Source organism: Dermochelys coriacea, chromosome 12 (genome assembly GCF_009764565.3).
Source record: "Dermochelys coriacea isolate rDerCor1 chromosome 12, rDerCor1.pri.v4, whole genome shotgun sequence".
Taxonomy (NCBI): domain Eukaryota; kingdom Metazoa; phylum Chordata; order Testudines; family Dermochelyidae; genus Dermochelys; species Dermochelys coriacea.
The window spans coordinates 22,671,311-22,696,302 of record NC_050079.1 but is presented as its reverse complement, the minus strand read 5'-3'; the positions used below and the strand labels follow the sequence as shown (position 1 = coordinate 22,696,302).

General features: G+C 40.6%; 1 long non-coding RNA gene across 1 annotated transcript in view; it reads left to right on the top strand.

Moving 5' to 3' along the window:
• The window catches only part of LOC122456312, a 77,764-nt gene that overhangs the window by 35,620 nt on the left and 17,152 nt on the right, over window positions 1-24,992 (top strand). The window contains exon 2 of the long non-coding RNA XR_006275164.1: window positions 16,316-16,373. This is a non-coding gene — a long non-coding RNA (uncharacterized LOC122456312). The remainder of the gene's footprint in view (window positions 1-16,315; window positions 16,374-24,992) is intronic.

Genomic DNA, 24,992 nt, shown 5'->3' with positions numbered 1-24,992 from the left:
AATTGAGTAATTGCCCACAACATGTAAAAGTAACTTTATTTCATCAGCTTTTATCCCCTACAATTTATAAGTCCTTGGGCTGAACATTCAAAAAACTACAGTTCCATTCCAAATCCCAATATGCCATTTTGTTCTAGAACATACAATTCCTTTTTAGCATTAAAATAATTGCTAATTGGCTGAGTGCTCTGTTGCTAAAATGGACTTAAGGCCCAATTCTTGTGTCTTTTAGGGGCAGCTTTGCACTATCTTCCCAGTGCAAAGTTGCTCTAAAGCCAATGGATCCAGTCAGAGGACAAACTTTCTGTACCTCTCTGATTCTGCCTCCATGTCCAGGGGGAACAGAGTGTGGCTGGGGCATCCTTACGCTATAGCAATATTTTTCTGCAACAATAGCTTTTTGGGGGCTGTTGGCAACTGGCGTAACATAGAGCAGACCTGAAGCTGCTTTAAGCTACACCTGGTACCAGTTCAGGGATAAGAGGATAGGGTGCAGAGCATCTGTTTCCACATTGACTCCACAGCTGTACTCAGTGCTCTTTGGGCAGAGCTGTGAGTATGGTCCATGGTCTATTTATGTCATTTTCTACTACTTTTAAAATAATAAAAATGTAATGCAAAGTAATTTCTTATACAACTTGTCATAGAAGAATAAAGGGCTAGATTGTCAGTAGTGCATCTGTAGGAGTGTGTGAGCAGCCTTTCCCCACCTTCTTTGCATCCCTTTTAAACAGTCTTGGTCTTTGTACTCCTTGAGTGCAAAGGCTGATTGAGGCCAGCATCAGTTCTGGAACTGACTTACTCCAAGGGGCAGGAGGCATAAGTGCTGGGCCATGGCTTCGACCCTATCTCACACTGACCAAAAGAAGTGAGGCAGCACAAGTTGGATCACAGACCTCACCATTTCCTCTCAGAACCTTCTGCACTTTAAGACGTATTGACTGACTTGGAAACAAAACATCCAGAAGCTCTTGCTAGGGCAGTGCACCAGTGTATCTCAACCACTGCAGGACTGTCTGTTTACAGTGTAATCTTATGTATGTGTCCCTGTTTGTAATACAGACTCTGTGTCTGTCCTTTGGCAATAGGATTGTAGTATATTTTACCAGCAGACTGCTCTATCTCACTCATTTAACAGTAATTGACTGAGCTAGCACACAGCTTAGAGGCTTAGGGAGGGGACTAAAAACTAGCAGTCAGATTTACCCAATGGGAAGCCAAGAAGCAGCTCCATTTACGGTGGTGGAGCTCTGCAAACTCCCCTTGCTCTGTTTGTGACCATTTCTGTCATATAGTGGTACTTGTGGGCATCATTATATTGACTAAAAGAAAAGGAGTACTTGTGGCACCTTAGAGACTAACAAATTTATTAGAGCATAAGCTTTCGTGAGCTACAGCTCACTTCATCGGATGCATTTGGGAAAATCTTTTTCCACCAAATGCATCCGATGAAGTGAGCTGTAGCTCACGAAAGCTTATGCTCTAATAAATTTTAGTCTCTAAGGTGCCACAAGTACTCCTTTTCTTTTTGCGAATACAGACTTACACGGCTGCTACTCTGAAACCTGTCATTATATTGACTGACTCAGCTTTTCTGTGGTTGTGTTTGACTTTTCACCTATGCTTCGCTTTTGCTCTTGGTCATCCTGGAGACCCACAGGCTCTGCTGATGACCCCTCAGCTCTGCTTGACTCTTTTTGTGTCTCCCATGCCAATGTCCTTGCCAAACTTGAAGCATGATAGCACAACAGAAGCTGATACAGCAGTGATTTGAGGAAATGCATTTACTGAAATCAGTCATTGGGGATGTCATTTGCTGTGTCAGTAGATGGCAAGTTGCAGCATGGTTTAATTCACTAACTCATGGATGAGGAGAGGCCAGGCTGTCATCTGCCCTTTGATCTTTTTCTTCTGAGTTTCCATCATTGCCATAAACCTGAACCATAGAAATTCACCGAGCTTGGCCAACTTTTCTTGGAAGCCCAGATTTACCACCCAGCCACTGCAAAGGACATTCCATAGCTAGGGAGCACTCTGGAATATAGTGTAGAGATGTTTGTGGGAAAAGCAGAAAAATGGGCATTCAAGGCTAGTCCATTAGTTAGAATGAAGGTTAACATGAAAAATATACCTGGTTATGACAGCAGTAACTCTGCCGGTTCACAGGACAATACAAGGGAGATTTACTCTGAGTGATATTCATATCGCGTCCCATCCCTCTCAGGTTATTTAACTGCCTCCGGGGAGATTCACAATGGGGACTGCAGGGTTCAGCTGTGGCAACAATGCTGGGTGCAGAAAGAACAGATCAGTACAGAAGAAGTTGGGCAATCTCTGTGAACTTTCATAGCAGTGTCAGACTGAGCATGAAAGAGTGTAGATTTGAAAATCAGAGCAGCATGCGAGGTACTGCAGAAAGTTCTTTGCTACTGAAATATGGCATTTAAATTCTATTACAAAGTTGATTTCCTGTTGGGAACACTTCCTTTGCAGAAGAATCCATAATGCTTCCTTTCTTGTCCTCTCAGAGTGAAGAATTTAAAAAAAGAAAAAGAAGAAAAGAAAAACACCATAGCCAATCAAATATCTACAGGTTCTTTGTGGAAAAAATTGTGTCTTTTGATAGGACACAATTTCCAAGGTCACTAATGGGAAGTACAGTGAGTTCTATTGAGCAGGAGCGCACATAGAAAGAACATGGCAACTGTCTTCTCAGTCCAGTAATTCAAGTATGTTGTCATGATAACTCTGTGCTTAAAAGGGAATATATGGGTTGGGCATGTGGTTTCCTAGCTGGGAACAAGGGGCAGAAGTGATGGCCATGCAGAGTCTACAAACAAATCTGAGACTTGGGTAAAATACTATGATAATTTTAGGACTCTTAGGTTTAGGCCCTTTATTTCTGAACATGTGCATGGAGTCATGTATGTTGCGTGTTTATCATTAACTCTGTATTTCTTGACTTTTGAGATCATGGTTTCTTAACCTTAACACTAGCTTTCTGTACGGAATTTGCTTGTTTATTTTAAAAATAAAGGAAACCTTATTAATTTTAGAATGGTTCCATTCTTCAAACGAATGCTTCATTAATGGTTTTTCTTTCTTGGAATAAAAACTGCAAATGCCATCTTTTTTCAATATAATCAAAGAAGTCTTCATAAATTATTTGGTAGAAAATATAAATTAACTTATACCTGTATGTCAGGTGACCTATAATAATGTTTATGGGTAAATTTCTATTTTACAATGTTTAACATATAATGAATTTCATAAAGACCTAAAACAAAGTGGAGATTTGGTGCACTGGTCTCAAACTCAACATCTTCAGATTCACAACTAGCAATTAAATCTAACATAATATTATACACATGTAAAAAACGTTCAGTGCTCATAACTGTAAAACTGCTGAATTTATTTTCTTCAAACTTGGATTGCTTCCTAGATCTCAGTGAGATCTACAAAACAATCCCAGTTTGATCAATTTGTGTCAGTCATTGAACTACATCTGGGTAAAATATGTGATTAATATGTATATGGTTTTGCACATACAAAACTCAAAACCAGTTAAATGGATTTTTTGAAGTTTTCTTTAAAATAATTATGAATGTCTGATACTGACCCCAAAAGGAATTTTGATGAAGTTATGTGTGTCTGAAAAGGGGGATTTAATGTGTTTCCTGTTGGGACTAGAACCAAACTCATCTAATGACTCCTGTTTCCATAGGTGTTAGACAGGGAAGTTGCTTGGAGCTACACTAGGGCAAAGTAAGGCAGTCAGGTAGCATAATGGATACAGGCAGAATGTGGCAGGGAATAGAACTGAGTATACTCCCAATCATCCAAATGGTGTGTGGGACTCAAGGAATCAATTCTGAAGAACTTAGAGGAGAGGAAAGTGATCAGGAACAGTCAGCATGGATTCACCAAGGGCAAGTCACGCCTGACTAATCTAATTGCCTTCTATGACGAGATAACTGGCTTTGTGGATGAGGGGAAAGCAGTGGACGTGTTGTTCCTTGACTTTAGCAAAGCTTTTGACATGGTCTCCCACAGTATTCTTGCCAACAAGTTAAAGAAGTATGGGCTGGATGAATGGACTATAAGGTGGATAGAAAGTTGGTTAGATTGTCGGGCTCAGCAGGTAGTGATCAATGGCTCCATGTCTAGTTGGCAGCCGGTATCAAGTGGAGTGCCCCAAGGGTTGGTCCTCGGGCCTGTTTTTTTCAATATCTTCATAAATGATCTGGAGGATGGTGTGGATTGCACCCTCAGCAAGTTTGCAGATGACACTAAACTGGGAGGAGTGGTAGATATGCTGGAGGGTAGGGATAGGATACAGAGGGCCCTAGACAAATTAGAGCATTGGGCCAAAAGAAATCTGATGAGGTTCAACAAGGACAAGTGCAGAGTCCTGGACTTAGGATGGAAGAATCCCATGCACCGTTACAGACTAGGGACTGAATGGCTAGGCAGCAGTTCTGCAGAAAAGGACCTAGGGGTTACAGTGGATGAGAAGATGGATATGAGTCAACAATGTGCTTTTGTTGCCAAGAAGGCTAACTGCATTTTGGGATGTATAAGTAGGGGCATTGCCAACAGATCGAGGGACGTGATCGTTCCCCTGTATTCAACATTGGTGAGGCCTCATCTGGAGTACTGTGTCCAGTTTTGGGCCCCACGCTACAAAAAGGATGTGGAAAAATTGGAAAGCGTTCAGTGGAGGGCAACAAAAATGATTAGAGGACTGGAACACATGACTTATGAAGAAAGGCTGAGGGAACTGGGATTGTTTAGTCTGTGGAAGAGAAGAATGAGAGGGGATTTGATAGCTGCTTTCAACTAGCTGAAAGGGGGTTCCAAAGAGGATGGATCTAGACTGTTCTCAGTGGTAGCAGATGACAGAACAAGGGTGCAGTGGGGGAGGTTTAGGTTGGATATTAGGAAAAACTTTTTCACTAGGAGGGTGGTGAAACACTAGGGAGGTGGTGGAATCTCCTTCCTTAGAAGTTTTTAAGGTCAGGCTTGAGAAAGCCCTGGCTAGGATGATTTAGTTGGGGATTGGTCCTGCTTTGGGCAGGGGGTTGGACTAGATGACCTCCTGACGTCCCTTCCAACCCTCATATTCTATGACTCTTGCTGCTTTTGTAAACTGAAATGATTGCTACCATGAGGAAGGGCTGCGGATTTGGGCATCTAGGTCTTGGTTTTTTGGCTCAAAGTTTACTTTCTTTGCCAGTTGTTTCCGAAGAAAGCCTTGGGATTGAAATATTGGCGTGTGATGGGGTGGACTAGGCCCTAACTCCCCTGCTGGAGGCCTTGCAGCCCTGCCCAGAAAAGGGCAGCAGGGAGGGCTGCAGGGAGCAGCCAATGTAGGCCCAGCAGGCTCATATAAAAGAACCTGCAGGGCCAGAATGAGTTCAGTCTGCTGGCAGGGACCAGGGGAGGAAGAGGTGCTCCTGGTTGGCTGCAGAGGCTGAAAAGCCTAGACAGATCAGTTGCTGGCAGAGTCAGGGGAGCCTGAGAATAGCTCCTGGCTGGCTGCAGGGACTCAACTAAAACAGAAAATGGGGGAAATGCAGAGCAGCAATTAGTGACATGACGCAGCATGAGGCTGCTATATTAAAGGGTCCCTGGATTAGGTCCTGGAGCAGTGGATGTGACCAGGTTCCCCGTACTCCCACAAACCATTGGGGGAAGTGGCTATGGCCTAAGAAAGGGAATTAGAACTGTGGCAGCCCAGGAAAGGGGGTCACACTGGGACTGACTCAGTGGGGAGCTGTGGTCAGTGAACTGAGTCCAAGTGAGTCCAAGAGGGGTCACTCAGCAGAAAGGCTGGTGCCACTAGGACCCAAGTAGATGCAAAAAGTCCCCAGGGAAGAAGCCATCGGGGCACTGTTCAATTCCAGAGTAGGAACCTTGCAACCTAGCCAGACCAACCAAGGGTTCCATGATGGGCCCTGTTGGAAGGTTAAAGACCCAGTCCAAGGAGGGCTACAGAAAGACACACCAACTGAGATAGTACTGCCATAGGCTTCTGTTGAACTAATTAAGGATCTGAGCCCAGGGAGGGCTGCAGATTGAGCCCAGTTGAGAGAGTATCACAATGGGCCCTGTTGGATTGTTAAAGACTGAGTCCAGGGAGGGCTGCAGGACACTGGGGACATTTTGGACTGTGCGCCCCAGAAGGGATTTGTTTGAACGCACATGGACAGTTGATTCGGCTGGAGGGGGCTGAGTCACCGAAGAGCTGCCTGACAAATGCAGTGGCTGACAGGGGGCACCATGAGCAGAGAGAAACTGCAGGCATGCACTTAACCAGGGGGTGCTCACGTGAGGTGAGTGCACCCCATTACATGGTGTTACTCTAACGACTCTTCAGTTTGATTGGAAAACATCCTTTTTGCCAGCCATGGGTTAATACAGTGTTTGCTCTGTTGTGAACTGAAGAGAAGTTTCTGTACACTGAGTAACTTCTGTGTTTTTGAAAGTTTTTCTTCACTTCTATTCAGGAGGATGACAAGATTGTCAATTGGTAATGCCCAAATTGTGTCCTCATTTACACTGTTGTCACCCGATTGGCTTTAGTGTTTGTAATAGAAGGATTTAATGTTGTAAAGAAATACATTTTTCAAATAGAATTAATTAAAAAAAATCTTTACATTGTTAGGAACAAATTTTAAAAAGAAAGAAACCACATCCCATGGACAAAAATGTGCATGCCTGTACACATATATACATAGAAGTGCTGCTTCCTGCAACTGATGGAGTTTTCTACACTGATGCCTGTTTTCTTTAGTCTCTCACCAGTCTCTTCTTTTTAAAAAGGTGGGCATACATTGGGATATATCAACATCCTCTCTTGCATTATGTCTAAACAATGGATTCCAATATCTGAAGGTTATTTCATTCACTTCATTTGACTTGTAGTCTAGGAAATACTACTAGGAAAAATGCAATTCCTTTGGGCTTGTTGAATAAAAGTACGGAACAATAAAAACCGAGGTCTGAAGAATAGGAAATAAAAGGAATATAAGTGGCTTTAACTTGTAAAGACTTAGCCTCTAGATTTCACTAGTTCCTCCTCTGGTTTCTGCAGTTTCTTACCTAAGAAGCAATGCCACCAGGAAAAAAAGGCATCATTCTTTGTGGTTTTTAACAGAATACCCTCCTATCTGATTAGGATAACTGTACATTCCCTTTTTTTGTGGATGTCACTCCTTAGCAGACAGATTGACCATTAAAATGAACAGTAATGTATTAATATAATGGCCAAAGCAATGTAGTGTGCTTCTCTTCTAAAGAAACTTGTAATATAATGGGTGAAGCTCAGGAAAATATGCTGCATCAACTAATAGTAATATAATCCCAGATGGGTAGTCAAACAGCTGGAAGTGTCCACCAATATACTAAATGACGAATTTGGAGAATCAACTAGACACAGAAAAACTGTGTGTTTACCACAGCAGAAAATATACTTTTATAGTTATTTTTTACACCCAAACATTACTCTTTGAGAGCCATCATATTTTATGAAAACTTTTATTAACATTTCCGAATGACCTTACCCCTCGTTGTGTTTCTATCAGTCCCAAGAGCCATAACCTATTTAAAATATTTTTATCTTTATAAACACAATAAAGTAAGCTGTCTTTAACATAGATTTGTAGATCTCATTAGAGATACTTTTTAAAAAGGTACTCTGTCTCTTGGGAAGATAATGACAGGTTGTAATCTTGGCATGCAAAGTTTACAGAGAGGAACAGTTTGTTAAAATAGATTGTTTAATCTTTCAAGCATTGTTTCAGAGGGTTGTGCTTTTTAATTGCACTTGGACATAACATGAGAGATAGAGAAAGCCAATGGTAGCTGAAAACTGATACTGGTGGCAATATCAGATGCATTGTATTTCAGGTTGTTGTTTTTTAAAGCTAAATATGTTTGATTTGAAGTGTTATCAAAGTCGTGTAAGAAAAATGGCAATTTTTAACTGATTTAAAGTGAACGTTCGTCTGTCTCATAAATGAGGTATTTTCCCTAGGGTAGTCAACAGCTTTGGTGGCACCAGATGGGGGTAATTTTTCAGATGTACTCTTTCCAATGGGCCAGTGTCCTAAGGCTTTGCTTTAAATGGCCTTTTTATGCAGTAAGATAATGGGCAGTTTGTGCATTGCTAAATCAGCCCTATTTTGTTAGGAATGTTACAGTCAGGAGCACTTACAATTTGTCAGAGGAAATGCAGAACATCTCTACAGGAGTCTGTTTAAGAGGACATCATTTCTTGATAAGCTCTTGCTTAGGTCAACATGCAGCACTGCTCTTACACTATTCCCCTGTTGCTTCTGCCACACGGGAATGCTCTGATTTATTAGGATTACACAAGTCGTGTCCTCCGCCTGACTGAATCCACAATGTGAAAATTTTCTTTCTTTTTCCTTTATCAAAAGGAAATGTAGAAGGTTACTTTTAAGCCTTCATAAAGTATTTCTAAGAGGAGCATTTCAATGAAAGAAAATACCCGTATATTATACAATGACTTTTGTATAGCTGTGTTTTATAAATACATCATCCTAAACCATTCGAATCAAGACTGCAGCCATTGTGAAAAGTGCTGCTGTTTAAGAGAACTTGCTATTTTTAAAAAAAATATATTATACTGCTGTACAATGCTAGTTATGTGTACGGATAAAGTGATAAGATTATGAATTCTGTAAATGTGATGCAAACATTTCCATTAACTGATAAAATTACTGGATTTTAACCAGTGTGTAAAAACAAAACAAAGCCCATGGAACCGAAACCCCCACAACCCAACACCCAAAGTCAAAGGGAGAAGCAATGCTGATTGCCATAAAATGTATGTCTTGTCAACTTTTTAATTACGTTTTAAATTGAATCCAGATTTCTCCTATGAAGCTGGCTTAATAAAGGATGATTCTTTACTGAAATCTGTTTTAAAAGCTGTGTCCAATTCAGTGCTGTGTTCATTTCATGTGTGGTAAAGGTGCTAGCACTTTGTCATTTAAGCTGCCTTTCCTGAAGACATTTTTGGTTTGTTTTAGCACTGCAGTATTTTAAACTGAGACAAATGCAGTCAAGGACTTTGTAATGAATGCAAGAGATCTTTGAAAGGTTTTAGTAGTTTTGTGTATTAGGAGAGGATTATAGTGTAAATAGAGCTGCAGGAAACATTTTGAACAGGGAGAATCTATCCACATTTTTTACTCTGCTTAAGGATGTTATGTTGTAAATAAGTAGCACAACACAATAGAATTCAGCTCAGTGAAACGAAGTATTCTGAGTATAGCACCTTAAAGATATAGGGCCTGATTTTCCAAAGTACTGAGCACCCACAATTCTCAGTGAAGTCAACTCATAAGGCTCCGCTGATAAGACCTAATGTGGAGCCATTTTGTAGGCAACAGGATAAATACAAATGTGAAGGTGATAGACAAAGAAAAGATGAAGAAAGAATTCAAGAAGACAAAAGAATAATAATAAACTAAGAGAAGAAAAGGCCACAAATGAGCATTTAGGCCAAGATAAATTCTGTACATTGGAATAAATTACACAAAATGGCAGCTCATCGTCAAAGTATAATCTACTATGAAAACTTTAAAATACTATTGGTAGTATTTATATATAGGTGCTTCAAATATAAATTTAGGAGATTGGTATTAAAATGTGAAACCTTGCACTTTTAGGACAATGGTGTACATTTGATAAGTAATTGTTATCTAATGACTCTTAATTATGAAATGAGTATGGTAGTTTGTATTTTTTCATGGACAGTGTACACATAATACTATCACAATGAGCACCATTTTTTGCATTCCTTGTGAGAAGTCTCAGAACAGATAGCAAGGACTGAATGAGCACACAAAAGTCAATGCTCAAAGTCATGAGCAGGGAGAGTTTAATTTTAGTTGAATACACAGCCCCAAGTTTAAGCTTCTGTAAATAAATAAATGAATAAAACAAATAAATGAATATCCAATTTTTTTGCTCCCTTGTTTGCTAAGAAAATCTTCCAAATGTGAATTGATACCCCACCATCCTTCCAAGTGTGCACATACCCCTGAAAAAATAAGACTAAACCTACCACAATTAAATGCAATTGATTGTGAGCTCTGAACCTAACCTTGGCAAATTAAATGATAAAATAGAATCATAGAACTGGAAAGGACCTCGAGAGGTCATCTAGTCCAGTCCCCTGCACTCCAGGCAGGACTTGGTTTCATTAAATAGTTCTGTTTCACCTCAAATCCCCTTTGGGGAAACACCTGACAATTCTAGAACTGTGGCCAGAGCTCTCGGAGAGAACCAGCAGATTTTGCATTCTCTTTTGGAAAGGCCATGTGTGATAAGCAAGCCCTAGTGTTGCCTAGACCATCTCTTTTTGGTGTCTAAGTGAAGGACTTCAGTTTCCCTGTCTGTCTGTCTTTTAGAGAAATTTCTTGTTGGGCAAATTTAAATCTGAAAAAAATATGAATTTTAGTCAGTGAGGGCAAAATGTAACGTTACTCTTTTTCTCTTTTCCTTGTTACATCTATTAGCATGAAGTTTAATTTGACTTTTTGTAAACTTTAGTTTCTTAGTATGCCTTTCACTATTAAATATATTCTCGGTAGTAAATTAAGGAAATTGGCTAGGTATGAAAAGTATTAAAAATAAACAAATAAATGGTAAACAAATGCTAGCTTTTAGTGGGTGGGATGACCTCTGTAGGTGTCTTCTCTTTGATTACAAACTTAAATTGTAACGTTCTTTCCAGTGAGCCCAGAACTATGCCGGTTAATGGAGTAAAGCATTCAGTCAATGATAAGAGGCTGTTTTCAGTCACTGATCTTCGCCAAAGTGTCCCATAATCTATTATCTCAACTCCAAATTGTTATGTTATGGAGAGAAAAATGAGAAGATGTAGTGGAATTACACACTGCAAGTGAAGAACCAAAAGCCTCCGCTGCCAAAAGAGGAGAGAAAATAGTGGAGCAGTTAGATTTGTTTTCAACAAAGAATTTGACACAACTGGGCTAATTATAAAAGTATGTTGAAAGATAATGGCAAGTGAGTAATGCCAAGATTATTCCGGTTTAAAACGAAAAATGTCCATCTGCATTATTAGACATAGGAAAAATTGAATGGTACAAAATGTCCAAAAATTGTGCTTCAGCATTAACACATGCTATAATAATACTGAAGGACAGGTAAGAGAGAATGATGTAAAAAACATTGGGCCAAATTGCAGTGGTCATGGAAGGGCAGATAAAGCGGGAGATGGACAGTCAAAGTGTCAGACCACACCTTGCCTTAGGTTGAGCACATACCTAAGAGCAGAATTTGGCTAATAAGGATTTTGTTTTTTCTAACCTGCTGCATGTTATCCAAAATATTCTGCTAAGCTATCTCTGGTCTATACTACCACTTAAGTAGATGTAAACGTGTGAAAAAGACTCCTCCCTGAGCAATGTAAATTATATTGACCTAAGTGCTGTCCACACGGGCGCTATGTCTGCGGGACAGCATCTCCTACCAACATAACTTCTGCCTCTCGCGGAGGTGCAGTAATTATGCTGACGGGAGAGCGCTCTCCCATCAGCATAGTGCGTCTTCACCAGACTTGCTACAGTGGTGCAGCTGTGCCGATGTAGCGCTATAGTGTAGACTTGTCCCCAGTAGCAGAACTAACTAGGATGGTGTGATCCAAAAGCAGATTCTTGATTTAGGAAAGAGCAGGGAGTGTCAGTGAGCTAGTTCCAGCTCCCTAATTCTTTTGCTCGTCCCTAACGCTGCTGTCACTTAGGATTGCTGACAGGCAGCTATGAGAGCTACCACTGGTGCGTGGTCCTTCTGTCGACCCTGCACCAATGGAGGATATATGTAGTGGAGCTCTGCTGTGCTCTATCCTTAGCCAGGGTGTACTAAGAGGGTGCTGGGTCAACAGTGGGGCTTGGAGCACAAATAGGGTGTTTCCCTGTGCCAAAGGAATAGTCTGCTGGTTATTTTCAGCCAGTTTCTGACCCCTTTTCACTGCCTGCGGCTGGATCTTGTTAGAGAATCCAGCTCTTTATATTTATCTGAATATGATATAGAGACCAAAACTGATTAGTAGGTAGACAGCACAGCAACACACCGAAGGAGAGAGTAGATATCATGAGTAAACAGTGCTTATCAGACATAAGCAGGGGCAACAGAAACACACAAATACAGAATTGGATTCTTCAGATATTGCTATTTTCTAAGGGATCCAAACTTCCATTTATATAAAAGTTCCTATCCTTTCTGGGTGCAGAGAATAGCTGCAATGATGCATTCACGCTGCAATGCTGTCTTATTTGCTCCGCAGCCAGATATGCTAAAACTAACATAGTAGCAAAAGGGACGTAAATTTTGAACAATTCCCCTCATCTAAATGATGCATTGAAATTCCATTTTGACCATTGATTGTAATGTTTGTACTTCTAAGTCAGTTTGTCCATGTCTAAAGCACTTCAGCGCTGTTCATTGAAATGACATACTTGTTTTTAAAGTATTTTTATTGCACTCTAGGCATATACAAAGCAAAAGGATACTAAATAGGAAAGTTGAAGCAAAAAATCAAATTGTCATCTACCCATCGTCTGCATTAATAACATTGCCAACTTTTGTTTAACACACACGGGAGCCTAGTGTGAAATTACCAAGAAAAGATAGTAAATTGAGCATATGCTTTAAATCTTTGTCTTACAGCATATAAAAATAAGAGAATTCAATTCTTACGTGTACTATTGGTGTAGTGCTACTGAAAACACTACAAGTGAGATTTACAATTAAAGAAAGGAAAGTGTGTACAGCAAGGGAGAAATATGCTGGTTGGAAGGGGGCCTGGGAAGTAAAGAGAATAACCATTAAGGTAAGCAAGAGAGAAAATGTTCTGAAGTGTTGCAGGAGGCAAGCTAAAGTAAAATCAACACTCTTCTCCGAGCTGGACTAAGGCAATCTGACAAGATTGCATATGGACGTGCATGCACACACCCATACACATCCTTGTCTCCCAAGCACAGGGCCCTCACCAGCACAAGTCTGTGCATAGTCTTGGGGTGGTGGCAGCAACCTGGAATCCCCTATTCATAGCTCTCCCCTGGGATGGCAGGAAGTCTCTATGCCTACAGACCCTACAGCTGGGATGGCAGGGGCTGAGGCTTCCCTTCTCAGACCTCAGCCCACCCAAGCTGAAGTAGCAGTGCACTGAGACCCTGGCTAAACTAACTGCAGCAGAGTCAGCCAGAGCACCTCTTCCCCTCTGGCTGCTTGAAGAGTACCAGCAGCTAATCTTGTTCTCCCCAAGCTGCTTTAAAATACCATGGTGTTTGCTGGACCCCCAAACTCCTGACTACATGAAGATCATCAATAGCAGTCTATCCCCATTCCAGGTGTTTACCGGAACCCCTGTGTGGACATTTTGTGGTGCAGACCCTGCTCCTTGTTCTAGGCTGTATGTAATGACATTACTGATGCTGATTGTTTTGAAATGAAACAGAGAAGCCAGCTGCCTCAACCCTGGAGGATGCCTCATGCCCTGTCACTTCAGGGAGGCTCCCCAGGCTGCTTCAGAGGCATCAGGGACAGCCTGGAATGTCTCCTGGAGTCAGGGAGTTCCTCATTGCACAGCAGGGGTCTAGAAGTCCTGAGAGCTGTGGCTCCAACTGAGGATCACAGGGTTGCAGCGGGGATCCTGGAAACACTGAGTGCCTTGTCTTGAGCCCTGGTTTTCAGGGCTTTAATGCTCCCTGCTGCGGAGCTGGGAGCTTAGACCCTGCTAGAGCCAGGGCTCAGTGGGAGAGAGCTGAAAGCCCCCACTTCTGAGAAAGTCTGCAAAGCTGCAGATCAGGGGAGCCAGGGCTCCCCCAGCAACCTGTGAGGCAAAGTGGCAGGAAGCCAGGCAGGTCCAATGGAAACCTGCCTGTTTTTCATGGAAGTTTGCCAAAAGTGATGATGCTTCTGGGAAACATTTTGGTTTTGATAACTTGGAATTTTCTGACGAATGTTTCTTTGGAAAATTCTTGACCAGCTCTAGTTTTATCCCATATTGACAACTCTTTGAATTAACTGGTGAATGATCACACTTTATCCATAATTAAGTTAGGTAGAGACAATACTTTTTGCCCTGTATAATTCCTTATGGGCTACTTAGTACTCACGTTTCAGATGTTCCCTTATCTGTATTCTTCATAAATATTCCTAGAAAACTAATGATGAAGTGAAATTTTTATTTGAATGTTCCAGAGTTTCAGGGAAAAAATTATGAAGAATTTGCCAGAGCTTTCCATATATTTCCATTCTACTGACCAAGCTTTATTTAAAATGTTTAGGATTTGAATCCTGAGGACCTGAGAGGTCATCTACCTCCCTGTGTCAACTGTCTCACTATGGTCCTGCAGCCTTGAAAATTCATCTGTCCTGGCAAAGGGGAGTATTTATTTTATGGGCATTCAGCATTCAGTGACATTCACCTTACAGGAGCAGAATCCCCCGCAAGGTTGGCAGAATGTAGAGCTGCAGTACTGTAACACACGCCCTACATTTGAACCCTGGGGGTGAAATCCTGGCTTCAGTGAAATCAATGGGAGTTCTATTGACTGTATTTGGGGCAGGGTTCACCCTGGTTGACTTGAAGATAGGATATTCCTAGTTGAAGGCTCCCAAGGCTTCCTCTGTCTCATGACAAAGTGGTTTGTTAGCGTCAAGCAGCACAAAAGGGGATTTGGAGTGTGTCTATGGGGGAGAGGGAAGTAGGAGCTTGGATAAAAAGTGTCCTGTGGGGAAAACACTAAGAACAGCCAAGCTTGGGAAATAAGCTTAGGCTATATTTTGTTGATTGTTATTAAAATCACCAAGAAAGCCAAACCAAAGGAAGGAGGACTTTAAGTTTGGGCCCTATTTTGTGTCATTAGGATCGGGATGAGAATGCCACCTGTAGATATATTCTCTTTCAGCTGTACTTCTTTAAATTTGCATGTATTACTTGGCCTAAAAATACAAACCCAAACTAGGAATTAAGCAGTTTTGGATAAGGTCCAACCTGTCTTCCTTCTCCTGCAGATTTGTGTAGATGTTTCTGAAATTCACTACCGTCTTCATGTTGGTTTATTATATTGTGTACTCAGACAAGCACAATAAGAGGTATTAGATCTGGGAATGGAGGGGAAGATAAAGATAGACTTCTCATTCTATAAGAAGTGCGAGTTAAAGCAATGATGAAGAAATGAAGACGGATTCAGAAAGATAACACCGTAGCTTACATCATGGAGGACAAGCGAGTGCCTTAGAGGTAAAAGAACTGACATAATTTCACAGCATGCATTAGTGAGCGATGAGAATCCAAGGGAAACAAGATGGCACGTGAGAAACAAGCTATAATTGATTACCACACGCCATGATAACACTGCCTAGGAAACCATTAACAAAGGTGAGAAAATAATAACACAATATTTGACAGCTATTATTTTGTTTTAAGAAGTACACATTAAAAATACATCTAAAATACAACACACAAAGAAGCTACATAATGTTGTTAAACTTCTTGTACATGTGCATCTCCTGTGTGCTTTTGAAGGAAACTTGGAAATCGATATGTTTTGAATTTTCAAGTTTAACTCATCACTTTCCTTGTTCTGTTTTTTTTTTTAAATCTATGCAGAACTATCAAGTTGCTGAAGCCCAAAATAGAAGACAGCTTTATAAATATTTTGCATATTTTTGTTTAATTTGTTGAAAATAATACAAAATATGCTCACACTTGGCATCCAAAATGCAAATATTAGGAATCCCAGTCCCTTGATGCATTATGTTTTTGTCAGTGTGGTGTGGTGTGTTGCAGGCGATAATGCTATACTGAGCTAAAATATTCACACTAACAGCTACTTCATTGTACCTCATGAAGGTAAACTCAATGTATGAGTTTCTACAAACATTCCAAAGAATGATTACTCTGTGTGTATGCAGAAAAAAAGTAAAATTTTAATATAATTAACAATATTTGGTTTGGAAATGTATTTTACACACACACACACACACACACACACACACACACACACACACACACACACACACACATATTCAGTGGGGAGATCAAAGTGTGTATAGGGGCTTTTAACTCTAAAACATAGTCTTTCATGTTCCAATACATGAGGGTTAAATGGAGAGCTTTTAAGTGGAGAAAATATGCAGTCCATGTGAAAGGTTTGATAGTACTGTATAGCCACCAAAAGCTTAAATGTTCCTGACTTGACTGTTTTTATGGAAGACAGTAAATTAGTCTTTCCTTTACCTTTGACAGGTGAGAAGCAGTTCTTGCATGACCGGTGGCTATCTTACATACATCTGCTACCACACAGGTGAGACTTTCAGCTTCAGAATGATGACTGGTAAGAAAAACAAGATGTCTTTCCTGGTTATAAATTTAACTCTTCTATGATTAGCTTGGGCCAATTAGGACACTCCTGGGGTTCAGACTATGTTTCAAGTACAAGCTGAAAGCCTGATTAGCTGAGGTCTCTTGATACTTGTTCTTGGTAGTAAATGCTGGCACATATAGTATTGATTTTCATTTAGATATCTTAATGTTTCCAGACAATCCTAGCAGATGTGGGCTGAACTCAGATCTACGAGAGAGCTGGGCTGCAATCTGCAAGCATTTTTCTTGCCTTTTTGTTTCATTTTTCCTAAACTTAACTGATTTGGAATCAGGAGATATAAATGAAAAATGCAGAGTTTGCCTATCAATCATGGCATGTACAAACATTGCTACTACCCTTTTCTAACATCCTATTACCACCGGGTAGTTGGCTAGTCAAACAGGAATAAAAATTACACTGCAAACATCATAAGTTAGGCTTGATTTGTTGAGCAAGAAGCCTGACAATTCTGTAAGAGTTATATACCTCAGCCTCGCTGAAAATCAGCCTTGTTATGGCTCTGGTACGTCTATAAAGATTGTTCATTTCATATAAAACAGCTACCTGCACTGAAAGGCCTGAAAGGAAGAATGATGCTGGTTATAAATATAGAGGAAAATCTATTTGTCTGCCCCTTCGTGCTGTTAGCAAGTCACACGATGCAGCCCTTATGCTGTTCCTAGGCAGCAGGGGGAGTTTTCCATGGCCACCTTTTGCTTTCATCTTCTGGCCTGGACTGAAGCACATCATCTCTCTTTGTCATATGAGATAAAGCAATGAAGTGTGACCAGTGCCACTGCATTGCACTCTGCCCACCAGGAGCACGTTAATGATAATGAAAAACTATACTGCACCACATTTAAACTAAATGTGAGCGTAAGGCTGTCTGTTGGCAGACTGGTATAACAGTTAATGTCATAAAAGATAAATAGAAATTATTAGAATTGGTTTGGAAAGGATTTTTTTTATAGAGCAGGGTTGTATTCCTTTAAAGATACATTATCAGACTGTTAAATCTAATTTCAGGCTACTGGGCAATTAAAATGATTAACACTTTTTACTCATATAGTTCGATTCATTAAAGTTTTAAACACCCTTTACACACTATTTATGTTGAAAATAGAGACATAACATGTGAAAATGTCTTGGATCATTAATCATTCAAATTTGCTATAAAACCACTTTTAAAAAATCTTAAAACTATAGTGTGTATTTACAAACCTCAAAGGCATGCTTGAAAGAAATAACAACATCAAATTCAACCCCCACTGCATCTGACAGACCTTTTGTAGCTTCCAGACCCTTTTCTGTGTTTGCAAAGAAAACCACCCAGAAAATTCCCCCATAAGATTGTTTAGGAAGCTATTCCTCCCAGGGGCTTGTCTACTTCTTAGCTGTCTTCATCTGGGGGCTTATTCCTTTCTTGGTACTCAGTGATTTAGGCATGGAGCTCCCATTAAAGATAATAGGAGCTACAAGTATAAATCCTTGGGCGCTGAAATGAAAATATATTCTGGGTATGGCACTTAGTTTTCAAGTGTGTCACATGGAATTTAGTATTATCTACTGACAAACCAGTTTATTAGATGGATATAAGAGGAGATCTTCAGGCTAGTAAATGCTGCCATTAGTTAGAGGTAAAACACCCACTAGCCTTCTGTGTTGGCATTTGCAACAACCTCCAAAACACAATGGGAACATAATCATGAAAGTCAGTATACGGTATGTGACAAGACCATTAAAACCATGTATTGATGCTGGTCTTTTGAAAATATTCACTTTAAAAAATCCAACTTTTCACAAAGAGGTTAAAATATTTAATTCAGATCTTCATTACCTAGTGAAAAGATCTGGATCAATATTTTTAAAGAAACAAATACTACAAATCAGTGTGCTACCCTGTCCTAAGGCTAGCTGAAAACATTCTGAAATGTAGTTGCATGTAATGAGGTGCCTGATGGTTTACCACACCTATCCTTGTCAGTGGTCGACCATGTGGCCATAACTCATTGGGCTGTGAACCCGCTGAGATTCCACATGTAAGCAGATAAATATTTGGATGTGTGTTGTTTAAAGCACATGTAAATGCTATAGGAAATATTGTGGTTCAATAGGTGGCGTTCTTCCCTCTGATCATTACTGAATGATCTGGTTCTATGTCTCTTTGTTAGGCATACTGCTAGTGGCATCCTCGTTCAGTTGAGGTGTAAAACAGAGGTCCTGAACAAATGTGGTCATTACATATTTCATGGCACACTTCGTAAGAGTTAAGGTAATTACATTCTGCATGCCTAAATTCCTCCTGCAGTTCTGGCTGGTGAAGGTTTGCTTCACCTCTTGTTCTAAAGAGCCATGTGATTTTGCTCTATGTTGTCAAACATGCAGAGGTAGCTATATTTCACTGGTTGGTGGTGTGATCCTGGTAGAAGCTTTGTAGTTGTAAAGTGTTTTAGGACTCTTCACTTTGAATATGTTGTTTGCAGTATTTGTAAGATCATTATTAAGTGGGCATTCTGTTTATAAAGCACGTGTCCAGTCATGCGTCCTGTCCTCCTTCCAGTCAGGCCTGGAATATGAAAGGTCAGCTAGCACTAGGGGATCCAAACAGCAGTACTGAAGGGAGGTAATATTTCACCCATCCTATTTGCCATTTTCCCTCTTTATTCCATTACTCTTATCCTCAGTGTAAGACATAAGAACTGGCTCACTGTTCAGAAACAAGCCATGATATTTTTACAGTTCTGTGTATGGTATCTGATGGACTTCTAACCCTAGACAATAAAGGAAACTGTCCGCCTCTATCAATGAGGATGTTTCTAATGCAGCTCCATCACTCTCTTCAAGAGCAACATGAGCAAAGCCTTTCCCCAAGAGACTGACAGTTGTATCATCTCTGCAATACTCTAAGCTTCTGCTGACTTAGGGAATGGAAATCCCAAAGGTAGTCTTGAATTTAGTGGCAATATATAGTGCTTCAAGCCAGTCCACCACGTAAGACGTGCAGAAATGTTATTTAGTTAGATGGGCAGGGTACGGGGGGGACTGATAATCAGGTCATATTCAGACATCTGAGTAGCAAATCACATACACCCCTTCCAGAAACACTTTCTCTGAATCTTAGCGCTCCTTTTTCCACCCATAGATTCCCTTAACTTTAGTGTCTTAGGAACGGTGAGCCTAGACCTTCACATAGAATCATCTAGTCTAACCCCCTGCTCAAAGCAGGACCAATCCCCAACTAAATCATCCTAGCCAGGGCTTTGTCAAGCCTGACCTTGAAAACCTCTAAGGAAGGAGATTCCACCACCTCCTTAGGTAACCCATTCCCTTCAACACCCTCCTAGTGAAAAAGTTTTTCCTAACATCCAACCTAAACCTCCCCCACTGCAACTTGAGACCATTACTTCTTGTTCTGTCATCTGGTACAACTGAGAACAGTCTAGATCCATCCTCTTTGGAACCCCCTTTCAGCTAGTTGAAAGCAGCTATCAAATCCCCTCTCATTCTTCTCCTCTGCAGACTAAACAATCCCAGTTCCCTCAGCCTTTCCTCATAAGTCATGTGCTCCAGTCCCCTAATCATTTTTGTTGCCCTCCACTGAACGCTTTCCAATTTTTCCACATCCTTTTTATAATGTGGGGCCCAAAACTGGACACAGTACTCCAGATGAGGCCTCACCAATGTTGAATAGAGGGGAATGATCACGTCCCTCAATCTGCTGGCAATCCCCCTACTTATACATCCCAAAATGTCGTTAGTCTTCTTGGCAACAAAAGCACATTGTTGACTCATATCCATCTTCTCATCCACTGTAACCCCTAGGTCCTTTTCTGCAGAACTGCTGCCTAGCCATTCAGTCCCTAGTCTGTAACGGTGCATGGGATTCTTCCATCCTAAGTCCAGGACTCTGCACTTGTCCTTGTTGAACCTCATCAGATTTCTTTTGGCCCAATGCTCTAATTTGTCTAGGGCCCTCTGTATCCTATCCCTACCCTCCAGCATATCTACCACTCCTCCCAGTTTAGTGTCATCTGCAAACTTGCTGAGGGTGCAATCCACACCATCCTCCAGATCATTAATGAAGATATTGAACAAAACGGGCCCCAGGACCAACCCTTAGGGCACTCCACTTGATACTGCCTGCCAACTAGACATGGAGCCATTGATCACTACCTGCTGAGCCCAACGATCTAGCCAGCTTTCTATCCACCTTATAGTGCATTCATCTAGCCCATACTTCTTTAACTTGCTGGCAAGACTACTGTGGGAGACTGTATCAAAAGCTTTGCTAAAGTCGAGGAATAACATATCCATTGCTTTTCCTGCATCCACAGAGTCAGCTATCTCGTTATAGAAGGCAATTAGGTTAGTAAGACATGACTTGCCTTTGGTGAATCCATGCTGACTGTTCCTGATCACTTTCTTCTCCTTTAAGTGCTTCAGAATTGATTCCTTGAGGACCCGCTCCATGGTTTTTCCAGGGACTGAGGAAACAAGGTTCTTCACAAACAAGGTCAGCTGACTGGCCTGTAGTTCCCTGGATCCTCCTTCTTCCCTTTTTTAAAGATGGGCACTACATTAGCCTTTTTCCAGTCATCCGGGATCTCCCCCGATCGCCAAGAGTTTTCAAAGATAATGGCCAATGGCTCTGCAATCGCATCCGCCAACTCCTTTGTACCCTCAGATGCAGTGCATGCAGTCCCATGGACTTGTGCTCATCCAGCTTTTCTAAATAGTCCTGAACCATTTCTTTCTCCGCGGGCTGGTCACCTCCTTCCCATGCTGTGCTGCCCAGTGCAACAGTCTGGTAGCTAACCTTGTTCGTGAAGACAGAGGCAAAAAAAACATTGAATACATTAGCTTTTTCCACATCCTCTCTTACTAGGATGCCTCCCTCATTCAGTAAGGGGCCCACACTTTCCTTGACTTTCTTTTTGTTGCTAACATACCTGAAGAAACCCTTCTTGTTACTCTTAACATCTCTTGCTAGCTGCAACTGCAATTATGATTTGGCTTTCCTGATTTCACTCCTGCACACCTGAGCAATATTTTTATACTCCTCCCTGGTCATTTGTCCAATCTTCCACTTCTTGTAAGCTTCTTTTCTGTGTTTAAGATAAGCAAGGATTTCACTGTTAAGCCAAGGTGGTTGCCTGCCATATTTACTATTCTTTCTACACATCAGGATGGTTTGTTCCTGCAACCTCAATAAGGATTCTTTAAAGTACAGCCAGCTCTCCTGGACTCCTTTCCTTTCACATGGCTCCTCCAATATCAGGCACCAAGTCCTCTCATCCATGACTTTCCAGGATGCCTTTAGCAGCATCTTGGAGGTCCAGCTGTTGTCACTGTACCAGCCCCCTTTCCACCCATGCTCTTTCTAGTGGTGAATTTGGGCAGGGCAGAGAAAATCTGAAAGTGGCTTTCCCCTTCATACTGTAGCAGAGAGAACAGGAAATACTCATGCCACACTGCTTTGTTAACCAAAACTTATCCACCATTTTGATGAGGGGAATTTTGTGGCAGGGTTTCATGATACAGATTTGAGTCTTAAATTGACTTGGCTGGGATTGTTCTCATGGTATTCGTTCCGATTCCTTGAATGGCTTTACATAATCCCTGTGCTTGAGGGGATTGTTGGAGGGCTTTCTCTGAGGGGAAAAGCTGTAGTTGAGATGTTCTCTCTTAATCAGTAAAACATTGTGGGCCAAATAATATCCCCAGCACACCCTTCAAACCTCTCTGACATCAGTGCAAGACAGAATTTGGCCCAGGGTCTGTGCTTTTTCCATTTTCTATTCATCACAATAATAATTGTACAACCTGGGAATGTTGCAGTTTTTTGGTCTGTGTACCTGGGAAATGATATTTTTTTTTTTCAAGTTTGTGAGACTTCTTGAGGCTCCCATTGATTCTGATTATTTACAGTTTTACAAGGGGAATACAGGCAGCCCATGCTGTGAGAAAGATCAGAAGTGCCTGCTTTCCTCAAGGCTATTGCCTTCTTTAATTCTTCAGTTTAGAGTCAATGAACTGATTGCATTTTCGTCCATTTGACACTTTATATTTCATATTTCTTCATCACATTATATTGTAGCATATTCTATTTTAAGGACAGCTTTCCTTTGAGAATGTGGCCTGTTATGTCTTGACCATTATTACAGACCTGATGTTGTTGGTGACTTAATCTTGCCTCATAGTAACTTTAGGTCACTGCCCTATTTAACCCCATTTTGACTGGCCAGCTACATAACTGGATGGAGATGATTGTCTTATTTAATCCACCTTATTTACCCCGTGGAGGAAGTAACTTCATTTTCCTTTTTAGGAATTATTTTATATTTCATGTCTAATCTTCACATGCAGTGACTTGAGGACAGTTGCCCTTGGAGTATCCATTCTACTTTGCTATCCTTACAGGCTTAAAGGGAGATTTTCCAACTGTGTATCTTGTATGTCAGATCTGCAAGATAACTACTGTGACAGTACTTGAAAATCAAATATTTGCATGTGCAAATAGACAGAAATCATGACTGTATGTGGAAACTGGGCATGCAATTTTGAGCACATCTTTTAAAATCTGGACATTAACTGAATACATTTTAACCAAGGTGGGAAAGAATCCTGGGGACAGCGGATGTTTATACTCATCTCATTGCTCTGATTCATTTTGCACTGGAAAATTAGATAGTTTTGATTAGATTATCACTTAAAGTGGCGCACACAGAAGTTACCACTGTCAAACCTTAATTGAACTCCTGATTCCAAATATTTTGATCAAATAGGCCAATCTCTTGCTTCCTCCATTAGCAAATATGCTACACAGTGTACATTTCCAGTGACTAAAGTTTCTTCTGTGGACTTTGATCTAACATCACCGAAGTTTTCATGCACAAAGTCTCCAGTAATTTAATAATTTTTTGTAAAGATATGATTGCTTTCTGATGTAGCTGGCATTAGTCTAAACGAATCAGTAACACAGGATGATCTCAGCTCATATAAATAATAGCAGCCTTTTCCTATTAGAAATGCCTTTCTTCTGGAAAAGGCAGTTGTCCCACATTATGGATTTCTAACCAAAAGCACTAAATCCCATATGGTATTTTTAAACACATTTGAGTACCCCAATTAACAGAGTTCAAAATGTACTGGAAACCAGCTTCATTTTTGTTCATGAAAATATATAGAGACTATACTGGTAAATCTTGTGTTCTTCTAGCTGACTATGTATTAGTTTTGTAGTAGCGGGGCCCATTCCTCCCTCCCCCCCCCCCCATAGACTGCTTTTTGTGAGATGGCTGTCACGTTACCATATTAAAGGGTTTTTTTCTCCCTCTCTCCCTTTCAAACATAAGGAACGTTCCAGAACGTTTTCCTGAGGCATAAACAGAAATTGAAAGAGGAGTGTCCCGAAATACCAGTGAATGATGGAGGAGGAAGCCCTACAATAGTTAAGAGTAAAGAAATATAGGAGATTAATATGAATCTTACATAGGTGAATCTTAGCTGAAAAGAAGACTTCAGTCAGTACGCACAGTCATGTCCTGGTGATGTTAAAGATATTATTGCTTCTCTTTACCGTTTGTATCAATGGTATCTACTTACTGTGAGTCATTGCCACTTGATGTGTAAATATCATGTTGGCTGGAAAGCAAATGTGAATTGCGGCTGTCAGTAGGGTACGTTATCTAAAGTCACTCATGTTTTGCAGACCTTTGTCTACCTAAGCACAGCAAACACTGCATTTCAGGTTTAATTCTAAATTGTTGCCAGTTTCAAACACAGCTTTCAGCACAGGTTTGCATGTATAATTAAAAAACAAAAACAAACAAACAAACTCCAAAACAAAACAAATCCTTGATATCTTCCATAATTCACATTTTTTTTTCTAGGGAGAAAAAGAAACGCATCACGCTGTTAAAGACAACATTCAGTAGTTTAGTTTGCAAATGTGGCCTGCCATTTACAAGGCAAGTGAATAGATTAGTATGTGTCCCAGAATTTCATATGTGAGAACTGCCCATAATGGCAAATTTAGCAATAAAAAAAAAGAAATGCAAATGACAAAATTTTTATTTCTGCATAGCACAATTCAGTGTTTGGAAAAAGTGAGACAAAACATATAGTTCCTACCCTGGCCCTGTGGTTCAATCACTCTCCTCAGCAAGAACAATCCTTGTGCAAAGGGGTTGTTCAGAAATGCTTAGTCATTTAGTTAAATTAAACCAACTTGTTCTTCTAATTTTTTCATGTATGTTTCATCACAGAGCAATGGGAGAAACCCCCACTGAGGTAAAGGGGCACTGCTCTAGTGCATTTGACAGCATTGTATCCACCATGGTGAATTTAGCCCAGTGTCTTGGGCTGACCCTTTTTTAATTAAAACTAAACATACGGGACAGAGAATGGACTTCAGTCTGCAACTCCCAGATAGTAGCACCTACTTCAATGAATAGTTCAGGACACCTGGGAGTTACATTTAACCCTTAGGCTGCTACCATTTCTCATGGAGTCATCACCAAATGAATACTGCAGGAGGATAACTGTTGCTACCTGAAC